Genomic DNA, 15,909 nt, shown 5'->3' on the forward strand with positions numbered 1-15,909 from the left:
GAGCTCTATCACTTGAGCCTCAGCACCACTTCTGGCTTTTTTGTATGTATGTGGTACCAAGGAATTGAACCAGGGTCTTTGTGCATGCTGGGCAAGCACTTTAACCACTAGGCCAAACTCCCTGCCGGAAGATCTTATCTCTAATTAACTACCAAAAAGGCAGAAGTGGAGTTGTAGTTTATGTGCTGAAATGCTAGCTTTGACCCCAAAAGCTCAGGGAGAGCACCCAGGCCCTGAGCTCAAGCCCCAGGACTGGCAAAAAAAAAAAAATATATAGAAAATACCTTAACTGTTATTCTAGAAAGGCATGACAGAAAGGGTAAAAGCGAACTACAGAACCTGCCTCAAAATCCTGTTTCTTGATGCTTAGGTCCATGTATTTCTAGGAACCATTCCTAGACAAGGTCAGGATTGGCAAAGTCTTTCTTGGCAATGTTCCAACTCCACACCAGTGCCGGAAGGGCTGAAGAGCAGGCCCTAACTGTACTCTAACAGTGAGAGATTGGAAAGACTGCTAAGGAAATCTCCATCACCAGTGAGTGCATTCCTGATCACAGAGTTCAAGCCAAACAGTTCAAATGAACACTAGGGTCTTCCCAATTTTCTTTCTTTTTTTTTTTTTTTGGCGAGTCCTGGGCTTGAGCTCAGGGCCTAAGCACTGTCCTTGGACTTTCTCAAGGCTAGAGCTCTACCAATTGAGCCTCAGCACCACTTCTGGCTTTTTTCTATGTATGTGGTACTGAGGAATTGAACCCAGGTCTTCGTAATGCTAGGGAAGCACTCTACCACTAGGCTGAACTCTCAGCCCCAACTCTCTTTCAACAGCAAAACAAAAGCCATTTTTCCCCTGAACATGACTAAAATAAAAATATGTACTAACAAGATGTACACAATATTGGAAAGAAGGATTATGAATAGGTAATTGCACTTTTAGGAAGACAGATTCCCACCAGGTAAACCCCAGGAAGATAATCATTTCATTAGTTTTGTGTGTTCAAAATATGTGTAGACTAGGATGGCTGGGACCCACCACTACTACTTTTGCCAAAATCTTGTAAGGAAAAAGCTGTTCACATTACATACCAAATGTCACCTAAATAGATTTCTTGCTTATGGGAAGTGGACAGAACCTGGCCCAGCAAGCTGCCAACGTAGAGTCATTATCCACCATGTTGCCTGGAGCCTAAACTACTGTGGCTTGCCTGTGATACTAAATTGACACTTCCTTGGAGTTCTTATTTTCCTTCTCTCTTTCTCTTGGGCCTCCTGCTCCTCCAGTTGTCCTTGGGATGTACTCAGTGTCTTCTACTCTTACTCCAAGGAGTCTCAGGAACAACATGGGCCCAATTGGTGCCTGGGGGATTAAGCCCCTTGTCTTGGTTTTAGTTACTGTTCTTCCCTCTCCCTCTTGAAAAATGGCACAACACTAGGAAAGGCAGAAGAGCTGGCTTGTGGAAATATCCATTAAGAAAAGAGAGGGCTGGGAATGTGGCTTAGTATTAGCATGCCTAGCATGCATGAAGCTCTGGGTTCAATTCGTTAGTACCACATACATAGAAAATGCCAGATGCGGTGCTGTGGCTCAAGTGGTAGAGTGCTAGCCTTGAACAAAAGAAGTTCAGGATAGTACCCACTCCTTGAGTTCAAGCCCAATGACTGGAAAAGGAAGGAAGGAAGGAAGGAAGGAAGGAAGGAAGGAAGGAAGGAAGGAAGGAAGGAAGGAAGGAAGGAAGGAAGAAGGCAGGGAGGGAAGGAGGAAGGGAGGGAGGGATGGAGGGAAAAGAAAGAAAGAAAGAAAGAAAGAAAGAAAGAAAGAAAGAAAGAAAGAAAGAAAGAAAGAAAGAAAATGTAACTAGTTGGAAGAACCCGTTCATTGGTCATGACTAACACTGAATGAGTTCCTTCTATGTGTTGGATGCTAGTCTAAGAGCTTTACCTATTTCAGCTCAACTAACACTCAACCCCTCCACAAGACAAATACTACAAGAATCCCTGTGTCTATAATATAACATAATTTATCATTATCATTAAAATGTACAGAAAGTTTACCACTTCCCAGGTTGGGCAATAAGTTCAATTCTTTTTGGACTATGTCACCGCTCCTTTCACTTTCCCATCGTTTCCATTTCTCATCCCTGCCCATAACTTACATAGATCATTTTCCACATAATGTATACTGCATGCCTTGACTATATGTGAGAATCTTTGCTTTATTATTTTTTTAATCAGTCACAGGGCTTGAACTCTGAGCCTGGGTGCTGTCCCTGAGTTCTTCAGCTCAAGGCTACCACCCTACCCATTGAGCCACAGCTCCACTTCCGGTTTTCTAGTGGTTAGAGATAAGAGTCTAATGGTCTTTAGTGCTGGCTTTGAACTGCAATCCTCAGATCTCAGGCTCCTGAACAGCTAGGATTACAGGTGTGAGCCACCGCGTTCTGCTGCTTTATTTTTAAAATAGGCACTAACGGGGGCCGGGAGTTTGGCCTAGTGGTTAAAGTGCTTGCCTAGCATGCATGAAGACCCGGGTTCGATTCCTTGGTACCACATACACAGAAAAAAGCCGGAAGTGGTGCTGAGGCTCAAGTGGTAGAGCTCTAGCCTTGAGAAAGTCCAAGGACAGTGCTCAGACCCTGAGCTCAAGCCCAGGACTGGCAAAAAAAAAAAAAATAGGCACTAACGAAAACCACTCAATTATTTTGAGTCGTGTTAGCTATCAACCAAGCTTTGTGTTACATGAATTAAACATATTATCTTTTTCATCTCTGCAATATCCCCCATGAAGTAAATATCACATGGTTTATCATTATACTTTGTTCATATGTGGTTTCCAAATTTCAGAAATGTAAAGCAATGAAGCCAGGATCAAAACCAGAGGTAAAAATAAAGACTATTTTGTTTCTGCATCATGGCTTTCAGAAAGCTATATCCAGCTGGAACCTAAAGAGATTAGGAAGGTAGCTTTGAGGATATGGAGCATCCTAGAACTGGAGACGGTCAGAGATGGCCAGAGAGCTATTCAAGTAAAGTGATCTATTAGAGTCACTTCCATGTTCCTATGTCTCTAGATATATATGCTTACAATCATTCATCTTTGCTGGAGTTACAAACTACCTTTGCCTCTTCTATTTTATTTTCCCAAAATATGTAGGTTCCATTTTCAACAGTTCTGGCAATGTCTGCAGTAACTAAGAAGTTTGGAGTTATGGACTACTTGGAAAAATCAAGTCTGAATTGTCTTCTTACAAAACAGACATTTCCTAGCACAGTGTTTTCCACCCAGAGCAAGAATCTCATTGTTCAGACTTGTAATAAACTGCGTGCTCCAGAGACAGCAGAACCGCCACACCCATGGATCCTATCAGAATGCTTTCTTCCTTGTCAGATCTGGTTCTACAAAATGATGTAAGTTTCTGGCATCCTTGGAACTTTGTCATCACTCACAAATTACCAAGACAAATGTTGCACAATAATGGGATGCCATTAGATTCTAAACACATTATTGTAATGGAGATAAGTTTCACCAGAAGGAAGAATATCATCACAATATAATAATCACTAGCTAATATTTATTGACAATTTACTATGTAGCACTCTGCTAAGTACCTTACATATACTATCTTGTTCGGTCTTCATAAACAGAATATAATAAAAATGTATGCTGAGCCATCAGCTTAATGAAATTAAATTTCGATCCATTAAATAAGTTCATCATGGAATTTGGAATTTCCAGAAAATTCATTGTCTAATGAGAATCTTTTTTCAGATCTTAGATGGTACCTTCTCGCTGTGCCCCCCCACAACCAACACTATGAGGTCTTATTTAAAAGGGAATTAATTCCACTCATAACTGGTCATTTCCTAAAGGCCCAACCTCCAAGCACCATCATCTTGGGAACTCATATTTCAACATATGATTTGGTGGAAAGACCTATGTTTTTGGTCCATTATCCCAATTGATGTCTCAGATGCCATCTCCAGAGTTCACAGTATTTGGTTCAATGCTCATCTTTCATAGGAGCTTCTTCTCTACTCCTCTGCTCATTTCACCTCTGTCTGGTCATCTCCACATTTACATCTTGAATAATTGGAATCAGCATCTAATGTACAAAGATTCTACTTTAGAATATAATGATTTCGTTTAGTTCTAATATTTGCAAGTAGGAAGTTCACTTTTTTTCTGGGCTCTTGAGTCTTATCTTTTGAAGTATTTAGTTTAAGAAACATGGAAAATAGCTTAAGATGTGTTTTATTGCTGTGATACTTAAAGAAGTGGGGGGCCTTCTGCCAAGGGCCATTTGGATATTTATAACATCTTTGCAAGCCATAAAAAAAAATTATCAGGGGCTGGGAGTTTGGCCTGGTGGTAGAGTGCTTGCCTAGCATGCACGAAAACCCAGGTCGATTCCTCAGTACCACATACATAGAAAAAAGCTGGAAGTGGTGCTGAAGCTCAAGTGGTAGAGCTCTAGCCTTGAGAAAGTCCAAGGACAGTGCTCAGGCCCTGAGCTCAAGCCAAGGACTGGCAAAAAAAAATTATCAACACAGGCAAATTGACATAAGGAATTGACAAAAGCATACATTCTGTCTTGTCATATATGTAATGGTTTTACAAGCCAGGCACAGTGGCTCATGCCTATAATCCTAGCTTCTTGGAAACTGAGATCTGAAGATCTCAGTTCAAAGCCAGCTTGGGCACTAAAGTTCATGAGATTCTTATCTCCAATTAACCACCAGTAAACTGGAAGTGAAGCTGTGGCTCAAGGGATAGGGTGGTAGCCTTGAGCTGAAGAGCTCAGGTCCAGCGCCCAAGCCTAGAGTTCAAATCCCACAACTGACAAAAATAAAGAAAAGAAAAAGAAACGGTTTTACAAATACACGCACACACACAAGAAATGGTTTTACAGGTGTCATAAAGTTCCCATGTCCCTCATCCCTACAAGAAAATACTAAATATCATGTACAAAAGAACAAGAATAAACTATATAAGCCAAAAAAATAATTAAGAGCATGGGATGCCAATCTAGCTAAAGACATAGGGTATCCAGACTATAGATTGGTTTGAAATGATATTATAATAGAAATAATAGCCCCAAACTTTCTTAAAAACACTCATTTCTATTTTCCTTCACTTCCAAGTGAGAAAAAAATTAGGTTCACCAAATTGGAAGAACTTATAATCAAAAACATTTGTACAGTTAGATTTTGTCATTGTTCCTCATGTTTGTTACACTTACCACTTATATTTCTCCAATTTCCTTTTCCCTTTGACTTTCTTTCCTCATTTGAACTGTTTTATCAATGAGCACTCTGGCTCATTCAGTTAGTTCTATCTCTGCCACTAGCTCAGCATGGAACATGAATTCACCTTGGTGTCCTCTTTGCCTTAACTTTGTCCTCTGTCTCTCATTGATTCCCAAGCAAGGACCAGGAGTGCACAGGTGATGGATGGGCCACAGAACACAGGTCACATGGGCAGGAATAGCTAACTCCCTCTGAATTTTACAATTCAGGAAGCCCATGTAGCGCAGCCAATTACTCTTTTTAAGAACCTGGAAGCCACACGTAATTGATAGAACATGTTTTTTTGATAATAAGCCAGAGATGAGATTACCTATTGGTCTTTCTTCTCCTGAACTTTCAGCTCAAAGTCAAACACTATGTTCCTCCTTTGCTACAGTGAAGTAAAATATCTATGCTGCACAACTACTATGTTATTTGACCATTATTGGGTTCTTTCTCTTCATAAAAACTTCCACAGAAACACATCCATGTTATTCACCTACTGATATTACTATATTGATGCTTCTAAAACCTTCAAACAGACTAAAGAAGCTCACAGGACTTCTTTACAAGTTTTAGTGAGGAAGAGGAGTTGTATATGTTCTTCTGATAACAGAAGTCTTCTCCTACTGTCACAGAAAGTACCTCACAACATGTGTCCTTAGCCTACCACTGCATATGACAAAAATAAAGGGCTGCCAGCTGATCAATCACTTGCTGGCCAGCTCTCTGGAATGGATTCAGCTAGGGAGATCAGAGTTAAGTACCAAGTCCAAATCACCTCCCCACTATGGCTTCCATCAGAGAAGGTCAAAAAGCCTATCAGAGAAAGAAGGTGGTAAGGAGTGATGGGAGGAGGTTCTGGTATAAAGATTCTGGCAGGATAGATGAGCTTTTGGTTCAAGAGCTAGATCTTCCTGGGCTAGATCTTGCTATGGATGCAACTATGTATACTCAAAATTCCCATGTTCGAGTCCAAACCTTGTGCATTTCAGAAAGTGGCATTACTTGCTCAATATTTTTACAGACACAATTAGTTTAAAATGAGGTAGCTGGTGACAATTGTCCCCAATCCAATAGAAGACACAACTGTATGGGTTGGAAGAACAATATGTGAGCATGAAGACAGAAATGGCTAATGATTATCAAGAAGCTAGAAGAGAGAGGCAAGGAACCGATAGTCCCCCATGGTCCTCTCAAAGAACCAAATCTAGCCAGATGCTTGTGGCTCACAGGCAATTCTACCTATTTCAGAGACTGAGATATGAAGATCATAGTTCCAAGTTAACCCAAACAGAAAAGACCATGAGATTTTCTTTTCCCAATTAATCAGCTAACAGCCAAAAGTGGTATGGCTCAAGTGGTAGAATGCTGCCCTTGAGCAAAAAAGCCAAGTGAAAGCATAAGGTCCTGAGTTCAAGCCCGGAAAGACACACACACACATACACACACACACACGAACCAAATCTGCTCACAACTAGATCTTAATCTTCTACCCACTCTGAGACAGTAAGTGTCAGTTATTTAAAGCCACCCAGTACATATTACTTTGTTATGGCAGCCATAGTGAACAATCAACATTTCCAGTGCTGATAAACTGTAACAGTTTAGCAATTTATAGATCCTAGCAACAAATAGCTAAAATAGAACATAATTTTCATAATTAACAATAGCTAATATGTCTCCTTATTGGTCAATAAGTTAACTTCATCCAGTAAAAACCCTCAACTGGATGGCTCAAAATAAACTCAAACCAAACACAAAAACCCAATAGGGGCTGGAGTTTGTGGTCTAGTGGTGGAGTGCTTGCCCAGCATGCACAAAGATCTGGGTTCAATTCTTCAGTACCACATACATAGAAAAACCAGAAGTGGTACTGTGGCCCAAGTGGTTGAGCTCTAGCCTTGAAAAACCCAAGGACATTTCTCAGGCCCTGAGTTCATGCCCCAGAACTGGCAAAAAAAAAAAAAGCAAAAGGAAAAGAAAAGAAAAACCCAATAATTAAATCATAAATTCCCTACAGATTGCTTCTAAAGCCTTCTATCATCATAAAATATTAGATAATAGTTCAGCACTTCCTATAACTCAACCGGTGCAACCAGTACATTCCACTCTTCCTCTAAGTATTTCTCTCTCCAATCTCTCTCTCTCTCTCTCTCTCTCTCTCTCTCTCTCTCTCTCTCTCTCTCTCTCTCTCTCTCTCTCTCTCTCTGTATATATATATATATATTATATGTCATATGTTATATACTCATCTATATATGCCTTCACAATGACTAGAGTGCAGTGAGGAAGACAGATATTGATCAAACAATACACAACTATTATCTGTGACAAGTACAATGAAGAAGTATTATTACACTCTGTCAGCAGCTACTCTCCCTTTAGAATTGTGGGCAGGTAGAGTTGGACTTATGCCATCTTCTGTGGGTAAGATTGTTATACCATGACTTTCCTCCCATCAAAAGAATACCCTATAACTTATAGTCAGGAAGCCTGTCAAAAAAATAATCATATGGATAAAACATAGCCAGATCCCTCAAAACAAAATGTGTAAAAAGATAAAGAGAAGCAAACAGGCGAGTGGGATATAAACAGAAGTTAAACAAATAGCAAACTCTGGAGAAGGTGCCAACATCAAGTTCTCCACTGAAAGATTGGAGAAAAAGTAAGGACATGCCTGGTGCAGGGAGCACAGTAATCATAAATGGTGTGTGCTCAGGCATGAGATTTTGTGCTGTTAAAAGCTCTTGTCCCCAAATCAAAGCCTACCTTTGTTTGTAGCTCTATCCTTCTCAACTGGAACATCACCGTTTGGGCATGCTCTTTGCTCGATGGAATTGCAAGCATTTTAGCCTCTTGCCAAATGGCCTAGCTGGTTATCAGAGAAGCGCCGAATGCTGCCGATGAGAAAGGGAAACTGCATTAAATTAGTCCTGAAATGTTCAGAAGAGGCTGTTTCTCACCATTACTAGAGAGTCATGTTATAATTGTCTCTCTGATCACATACAAAGTTCCCCACCCCCCTGCCCCAGGTGGGGACAAAGCCAGGATTTTCAAAATGCCAGCATGTATCCCAGGCCACAATAAGCAGATCTGCAGCTGCTGTGTCACTTGCCCTTGGTAGAAGGAAATAAGATAAATTGCTTCTTTGGCATTGATTTATACATTTATATTCACACTTATATTTGTTTATATTATTGTCATTTAGATGTACATTATTATTTATATCTATATTATTGGCTTTATTATGTGTGGATTATTATATTTTCATTTCTTATCAATTAGTGCTACCCAATACTTTGATAACAGCAAGCCACTGAATAGAAATATAAACACTTCTGTTTCTTGAAACAAGTATTCAGGGAACACATATACTAATAACTATTGGTGAATTAAATAAATAATATCATTTTGTCAAAAAACTTTGTTAAAAAAAAACAGAAATAAGTATATATCCCAGATAGGACTCCAGAACAATCATTAATTTGGCCTTGCCTGTTGGAGTGTACCTGATTCAAACCTTAGCTGTGATTATTGAAAATGTCAAATTATACCTAGGTAATTATATATATATATATATATATATATATAGCAGTGTATTGCCCAGGTGCATAATACAAATGAAAGCTATATATTTTAAATGCTTTGTGTTAGCTCGCAGAGCTTAACCACATTTACCATGTTTAGCATGAAATAAAAATGATTGGAAAGATAGTCTCAAAAGAGGAAAAATAGTGCCAAGCCACGATGGCTCACACCTATAATCCTACTGAAGGTGCTGAGATCTCAGGATCATGGTTGGAAGCCAGCTCGGGCAGGGAAGTTCATGAGACACATATCTCCAGTCAACCACCAAAAAGCTGCAATTGAAGTTGTGGCTTAAGCAATTGAGTGCCAGTCTTAAATGAAAAAGCTAAGGGACAGTGCTTGGGCCGTTAGTTTCAAGACCCAGTATCAAAAGAAACAAGAGGAAAAATTAAAAAGATTATTAATGGATAAAAGAAAAAATGGTATGTTTTGACATTGGGGGTCAGTAACTAAATAAAGAAATATTTTTCCAAATGTCTTGAGATGAACAAATCAGCCACACATTTAGAAAATTCTACGACCTCCCTCCACACCCACTGAATCAACTCTATTGGAGAAAGTCAGCAATCCATTATGTAGCAAGCTTTCTAGGGAGTATGTTGCAGACTCACAACAAGTATTAAAGACATGGACATTCCAGAACAAGGAAGAGAAAAGCAAATTCAAACCATTTTTCCCCTGAGGAATGTTATCAAAATACCACTTGAGTGTCTCCTGGGACATTTAAAGACTAACCATACTGTCTGCAAACTATTAAGAGAGTCGAACAGTCTAAACACAGATGATAAAGAGATGGGGGAAGGGGAAATGTCATGAAAATAGTCTATAAAATGATTCTGCAATTGAATTGGTGACAGACATGTCACCCTGTCCTTTGTGACATTAGCAGAATTTCTACAAGTTCATTACAAACACTGTTTTTATCCCCAAATTCTTAAGTGACTGAAATCAGCCTTAAGGCCAGGCAGCTGAAGTTCTTGTGGTCTGGCACATATTTGGATGGCTTTCCACCTGAATCTGAGCATTTTCCTTCTGAATCGTTCACTGAGTCAGAAGAATTTGAAAAGGAATTAATAGAACACATTCTTCGAGGCTGGAAAAATATGATCTCCCTTGATCACAAACCAGCTGAAGTAAGTATAAGCAAATGAGATACAGATAAGAAATCCTCAATAATTTAAGCTGTCTTCCCAACCATTGTATCTGTCTAGGGAAAAAGAATTCACTTCCCTGTTCAAGGAAAATGAGAAAAATAATTAAAAATTCTGAGAATTCTAAGAATTCACTTCCCTCTTCAAGGAGAATGTGAAAAATAATTAAAAATTCAGGAAAGAAAAAAAAATGTACTCTAGTAAGAGCATACCGTTAACATGGTTTCTCTAACCTAAAGCTAAATGCCAGAGATATTTTTCTGCCTTTTAACTCCCCAAATGCTACAAATAACTCTTAATTGTGGGTCATGGGGCTTGAACTCTGGGTCTGGGCACTGTCCCTGAGCTCTTCAGCTCAAGGCTATCACCCTACTCCTGGGCCTGGGTGTTGTCCCTTTGCATTTCAGCTCAAGGCTGCTGCCCTACTCCTTGAGACATAGCTCCACTTCTCTTTTTTTTTTTTCTAATGGTTAATTGGAGATAAGAGTCTCATGTTCTTTAGTGCCCGGGCTGGCTTTGAACCCTGATCCTCAGATCTCAGCCTCCTGAGTAGCTAGGATTACAGGCGTGAGCCACATACCAGGTAAGAAGAAAGGTTTTTTAAGTGACTGGAAGTTTCTTCTTTCTTTTAACCTATTACCATTTAACATGGCTCTAAAAGGCACTGTGTGCTTATAAAAATGACATCCATATACTAGGTCAGTCCCCAAGCTAAGAAAATAAATGGATGTTTTAACTAAAAGGCCCAACTCTCAAAGCTGGTATACCAGCCACAGTGTAGCAATATTTTACTTATTCAGTGTCCCCCTATAATGAAGGAGAATTACAAAATTAAATTTTGAAAAGTCTATGAATATTCTAGCAAAATTTTTTCTTGTGTCTAATTTATTTCCAAATATTATGAACCTCATATGTTTCCCCAAATAGACATTTCAAAAGAGCTTTTAAAAGAGGACAATCAAAGGTATTGACCTCAGAGTCCTTAAATCAATTTAAGTCTCACTTATATAAATTAGTTTATTAAAAAAAAACTAGAGATTTCTCACCCAGGTATAACTCTATACATTCAGATTCTAGACTCAATATTCACTTAGGAAGCTTTTCCTCCCCTTTCTTTTTCATTTTTCTTCCTTCTTCCTTCCCTTCCTATTTTCACTTTCCTCTTCCTTTTCCTTTATTATCTCAACCCCACCCCCATACACACACATTTTTACCAAGCCAGCAAGCTGAATTCCTTATCTCTAGCAGAATATTTTTTTGGTAGGTCCTGGAGCTTAGACTCTTGGCCTGGGCGTTGTCTCTGAGCTCTTCAGCTCAAGGCTATCATCCTACCCCTGGAGCCATAGCACCACTTCCCATTTTTGGTGGTTAATTGGAGATAAGAGTCTCACAGTCTTTAGTGCCCAGGCTGGCTTTGAACTTCGGTCCTCATATCTCAGCCTCCCGAGTAACTAGGATTACAGGCATGAACCACTGCGCCGGATTCTACCAGAATTTGAGGCCAAAAATAATAATTTGGTAATTTCCACCTGTATCCATAGCTCTCCGTTCCTACTGGCCCAATGCTGGCAAACCACATTTAATGCCTGGTTTATTTTCTCTTCTTTTCTGTCTGTCCTGGGACTTGAACTCAAAGCCTGGGTGCTGTCCCTGAGCTTCTTTTGCTCAAGGTTAGTGCTCTACCACTTTGAACTACAGTGCTACTTCGGACTTTTTCCAAGTAGTTTTATTGGAGATAGTCTCACAGCATTTTCTACCCACTCTGGCTTCAATTCACAATTCTCAGATCTCAGACTTCTGAGTAGTATTACAGGCACGCATTTAATGTTTTTGACATGACTGAATATTTGAAATTTGACATATTATCCTTTCTTAACTCTAACAATAGACTGAATTATCTCTCATTTTTAAAGAAAAATACAGTTTTTCTTTTTTATTATCTTTATGTATTTTTACAAAGGAGTTGCTATTTAACAAAGCCATTTATGAATACAATACATCTTGATCAATGTCATCCCTTTCAACATTCTCCCCCATTTCTCCAACCCCCCCTTCCCTCACTTTCCTTTTTCTTTTTTAATTTTGTTTTCCAGTCTCATTTCTGTTTTTGTTTGCTTTTGGTTTTTGTCAGTTATGGGGCTTGAACTCAGAACCTAGGTGCTGCCAAAACTGGGGAACCTTTTTTGTGGCTCTCCAATATCCCTCCTGGTCACTTTGCTAAAGTAATTTGATTTCTCTCATATATAAGTGAAAGGGATGCATTACCTGTTCACTAAATCCATTTCTAACCAAAATCTCTTCATCACCACCAAAAGACTCCAACATAGACGTTTTTAGAATAATGAAATAACTGTAAAAGGGTTTTCTCTACTGGATCAAAGCCCCTTCATTGAATTCAAGTCAGTAATTTAAAGACATTTAACAAATATACACGAAACCTCTGCTAGTTTTCAGTTGTCTTCTGGATTCTACCTCTAAGAAGTTCATAGGCTAAAGTTTTATATATTTTATATCCAATACATATTTGTCCTCACAAAGAATACTATTAGCTGGGTGCTGGTGGCTGACGCCTGTAGTCCTAATTACTCAGGAGGCTGAGATTGGACGAATCAAAGCCATAGTTCAAAGCCAGCCCAGGCGCAAAAGTTTGTGAGCCTCTTATCTCCAATCAACCACCAGAAAATCAGAAGTAGAGCAGTGGTTCAATGTGGTAGAGCACTACCCTTGACTTGAAGAGCTCAGGGACAGAGCTCACATCTGTAATCCTAGCTATTCAGGAGGCTTGAGATCTGAGGATCATGGCTTATAGTCAGCTGGGGAATTAAAGACTGTGAGACTCTTATCTCCAGTTATCCACTAGAAAACCCAAAGTGGTGCTATGGCTCAAAGGGGTAGGGTGGTAGCCTTGAGCTGAAGAGCTCAGGGCCAATGCCCAGACCCAGAGTTCAAGTCCCATGACCTAAAAAACAAAAACAAAACCTTGTTACTATATCTGACTTTCTTACCTGGTATATTACATATATGTTTATTTGTTTATTTGAAATAGAAAGGGAAGGGGAAAAAAAACAAGGTGACTGGGAGGGGGAGGGCGGGGGAGGGAAACGGTGTATCAATGTGCAAGAATGCACCTGATGAATGGAACTGTAACCCCTCCACACATTATCCTGACAATTACAAAAAAAAAAAAAAAAAAGAGCTCAGGAACAGTGTCCAGGCACAGAGGTTCAAGCCCCAGAACCGAGAAAAAAAAGACTACTATTCAGTAGTACACCATCTACTTGATATGTGTAGTGTACACATGCCTATCGTGTTCTAGCACCCTAGAACTTCAGATATTTTACCAGTACTCATTCCAGAAGACCAAGAGAACAAGAAGCGATCCACCCATTTCATATAAACAGCAATAATAAATAGTTCATCTACCTACCAGTTCATTCTCATTCATCCTTAGCCATAATTGCCTGAAAATAGTATGCTCCTAACATTTAACCATGACCCATCATTATCATTTGTACACCAATCCTCTATTAAAGTGAGATCAGTTAGGCACATAATTTTATTTCTGATATTTTTATTAAATTCTAGTAGGCTTAAAAATCCATTAGCTTGATTTAAAAGAATATTTACTGATATACTTATCCTCAAAAATAACTAGTAGTAGTAAACTATTTACAAAGTTAATTCATAACCAATCCATAACTAGTTACTAATGAAAGCAATATTCCCAAAGCCTTATAAATACTTTGTGAAGGATATAGTCCACAAAAATCTCTGTTTTAACAAGGACATACTAAATCCACTAGCACAACGATGTTCATTGCAGCACTATTTACCATAGCAAAGATATGAAGCCAACCCAGATTCCCCTCAGTTGATAAGTAGATCAACAAGATGTGGTACTAATACACAATAGAATTCTATGCTGCAGTCAGAAAGAACGACATTGCCCCATTTGCAAGGAAATGGAAAGACTTAGAAAAAAATCGTATGGCTTTTGTTTCAATATCCTGGAGGTCCTTTCAATTAAAAGCATATAACGAATGATTGTTGTCCGTAATGTACTATGTTGTCTCTCATCTCCTTTGCTGTCCCTTGGGTATCTCATATTGTTACAGTATCTCATTTTGTTATCTGATATATTGAATTTATTTGTATTTGGTTATTTGAAATTTGATAGGGAAGGGGGAAAAACCAAGATGGGTGGGGGATGGGGGGAGGGTAATGGGTACCAAGACATGTGAAAGGGTATCAATGTATGTGAATTAATGCACCTTCTATCTGGCAAATATCATGTAACCCTTTTATTAATTACAATAAAAAATTAAAAAAGAAAAAAATCATATTAAGTGAAGTAAGCCAGACTCAAAGAACATAGGCTCAATGGTTTCCCTCATTTAACATAATCAGTAGAAACCTTGGGCTCTCATAACAGAGATTCACAATAGAACAAAAATCTAGATCCATAAGGCCATATAGCATGACGCTAAATGTAAGGACCTCCAGGATATAGAAACAAAAGCCATATAATGAGTGTTTGTTGTCCTTAATATACTATGTTACCTCTCATCTCTTTTGCTGTCCCTTGGTTATCTCATATTGTTACAGTATTTCACCTTATTATCTGATATATTATATATATGCATATTTGATCATTTGAAATCAGATAGGGAAGGGGGAAAACAAGTTGAGGGGCGGGAGTGGGGGGAGGGAAATGGGGACCAAGACATGAGAAAGGGTATCAATGCTTGTGAAGTAATGCACCTTCTATCTGGTTAATACAACGTAACACTTCTATTAATTATAATAAAAGTATATTAAAAAGAATATTTACCTAAGTGCCATGAATCTCCATAAAGTCAAGTCCCTATGAGTCAAGAATCCTGGGATATTATCTCTTCATCACTCGCTAGCCCACACTTTAGGAAACCTGTGGCACTTCCTTGGCCTACACACTTAAACTATGCTAATTTTTTTTAAATTCCAGATATATCACCAGGTCTCTAAATCTCTCCCAGAATAACACAACATCTGAATTTGTCTATTAAAGATGCTTTCCTTAGGTCCTATGAGCTTCCATTGTGTCATGTCAGAGGCTAAGTAGTCATTCATCAACTTTCAGCGATTCATTATGAAGAAACTTATTAGGTTACTCTTACATCTTAAAGATGGCTCCAAAGTTTGTTTGAGTAACAGGAGCAAAAAAGAAAACAAAAACAAAAAACGAGAAATGATGTACCTGCAAAATGGAGTATGTCACATAGAATAACTAAGCAGGTTTCAAATGAGTGTTGGAAAATATTGAAGATGTGTTAAATGATATCATTATAGTGAACATTCATTGAGGACTTACTATGTATATTCTTTGTCCTAAGTGCTGTGACTGTCTTAAGTCTTAAATTCTCAAGATCAAAGAGATGTATTAGCCTTGGCGAAATTTCCAGGAAATAAAGACCATGCTTAGGGAATGTTCCTTTTTATAGATAGCAAGTGAAAAGCTACCTTGTGATTAAGTGGAGATGCCACACTTTCCTAACCTAGAATGCACAACTTTGAATAATTTCCTTATAAAATGAGTAGAAACAGATTTGGTTTTGTTGGGCCTAATGGTTGTGGGATTTGGAAGTTCCTTTTAAGAAAAAGATTACAAAGTTTATGCCTATTATCCTCCTTACTCAAGTGGTTATGATAAGGAAGGTCTTGGTTTGAGGCCAGCTAGGCAGAAAAGTTCACCATCTCTAAAATAACCAGCAAAAAGAAGGGCTGAAGGCATGCCTCAAATAGTAGAGTCCCAACCCAGAAAGTACAAGGACCTGGGTTCAAATCCCAGGATCATTAAAAAAAATGAGACAAATTCCAAATTGTGAGTGCAAAATTGGTTGTAGACCTA

General features: G+C 38.7%; 1 protein-coding gene across 2 annotated transcripts in view; it reads right to left on the bottom strand.

Annotated features, from left to right (window-relative positions):
* Positions 1–4,075: 4,075 nt before the first annotated feature.
* Positions 4,076–15,909, bottom strand: part of Cep128 (centrosomal protein 128) — a 340,438-nt gene continuing 328,604 nt past the window's right edge. The window contains exons 29-30 of one of the 2 annotated variants that reach the window (XR_016537579.1): positions 8,053–8,180; positions 4,076–4,097 (exon numbers count right to left, since the gene is read on the bottom strand). The gene's annotated coding sequence lies outside the window, so the exon portion shown is untranslated. Of the gene's footprint in view, positions 4,098–8,052; positions 8,181–15,909 lie in introns of those variants that run through there. The other variant, XR_016537580.1, reaches the window with a different exon arrangement.

This window comes from Megascapheus bottae, chromosome 14, assembly GCF_031878675.1.
Source record: "Megascapheus bottae isolate mThoBot1 chromosome 14, mThoBot2.hap1, whole genome shotgun sequence".
NCBI classification, from domain to species: domain Eukaryota; kingdom Metazoa; phylum Chordata; class Mammalia; order Rodentia; family Geomyidae; genus Megascapheus; species Megascapheus bottae.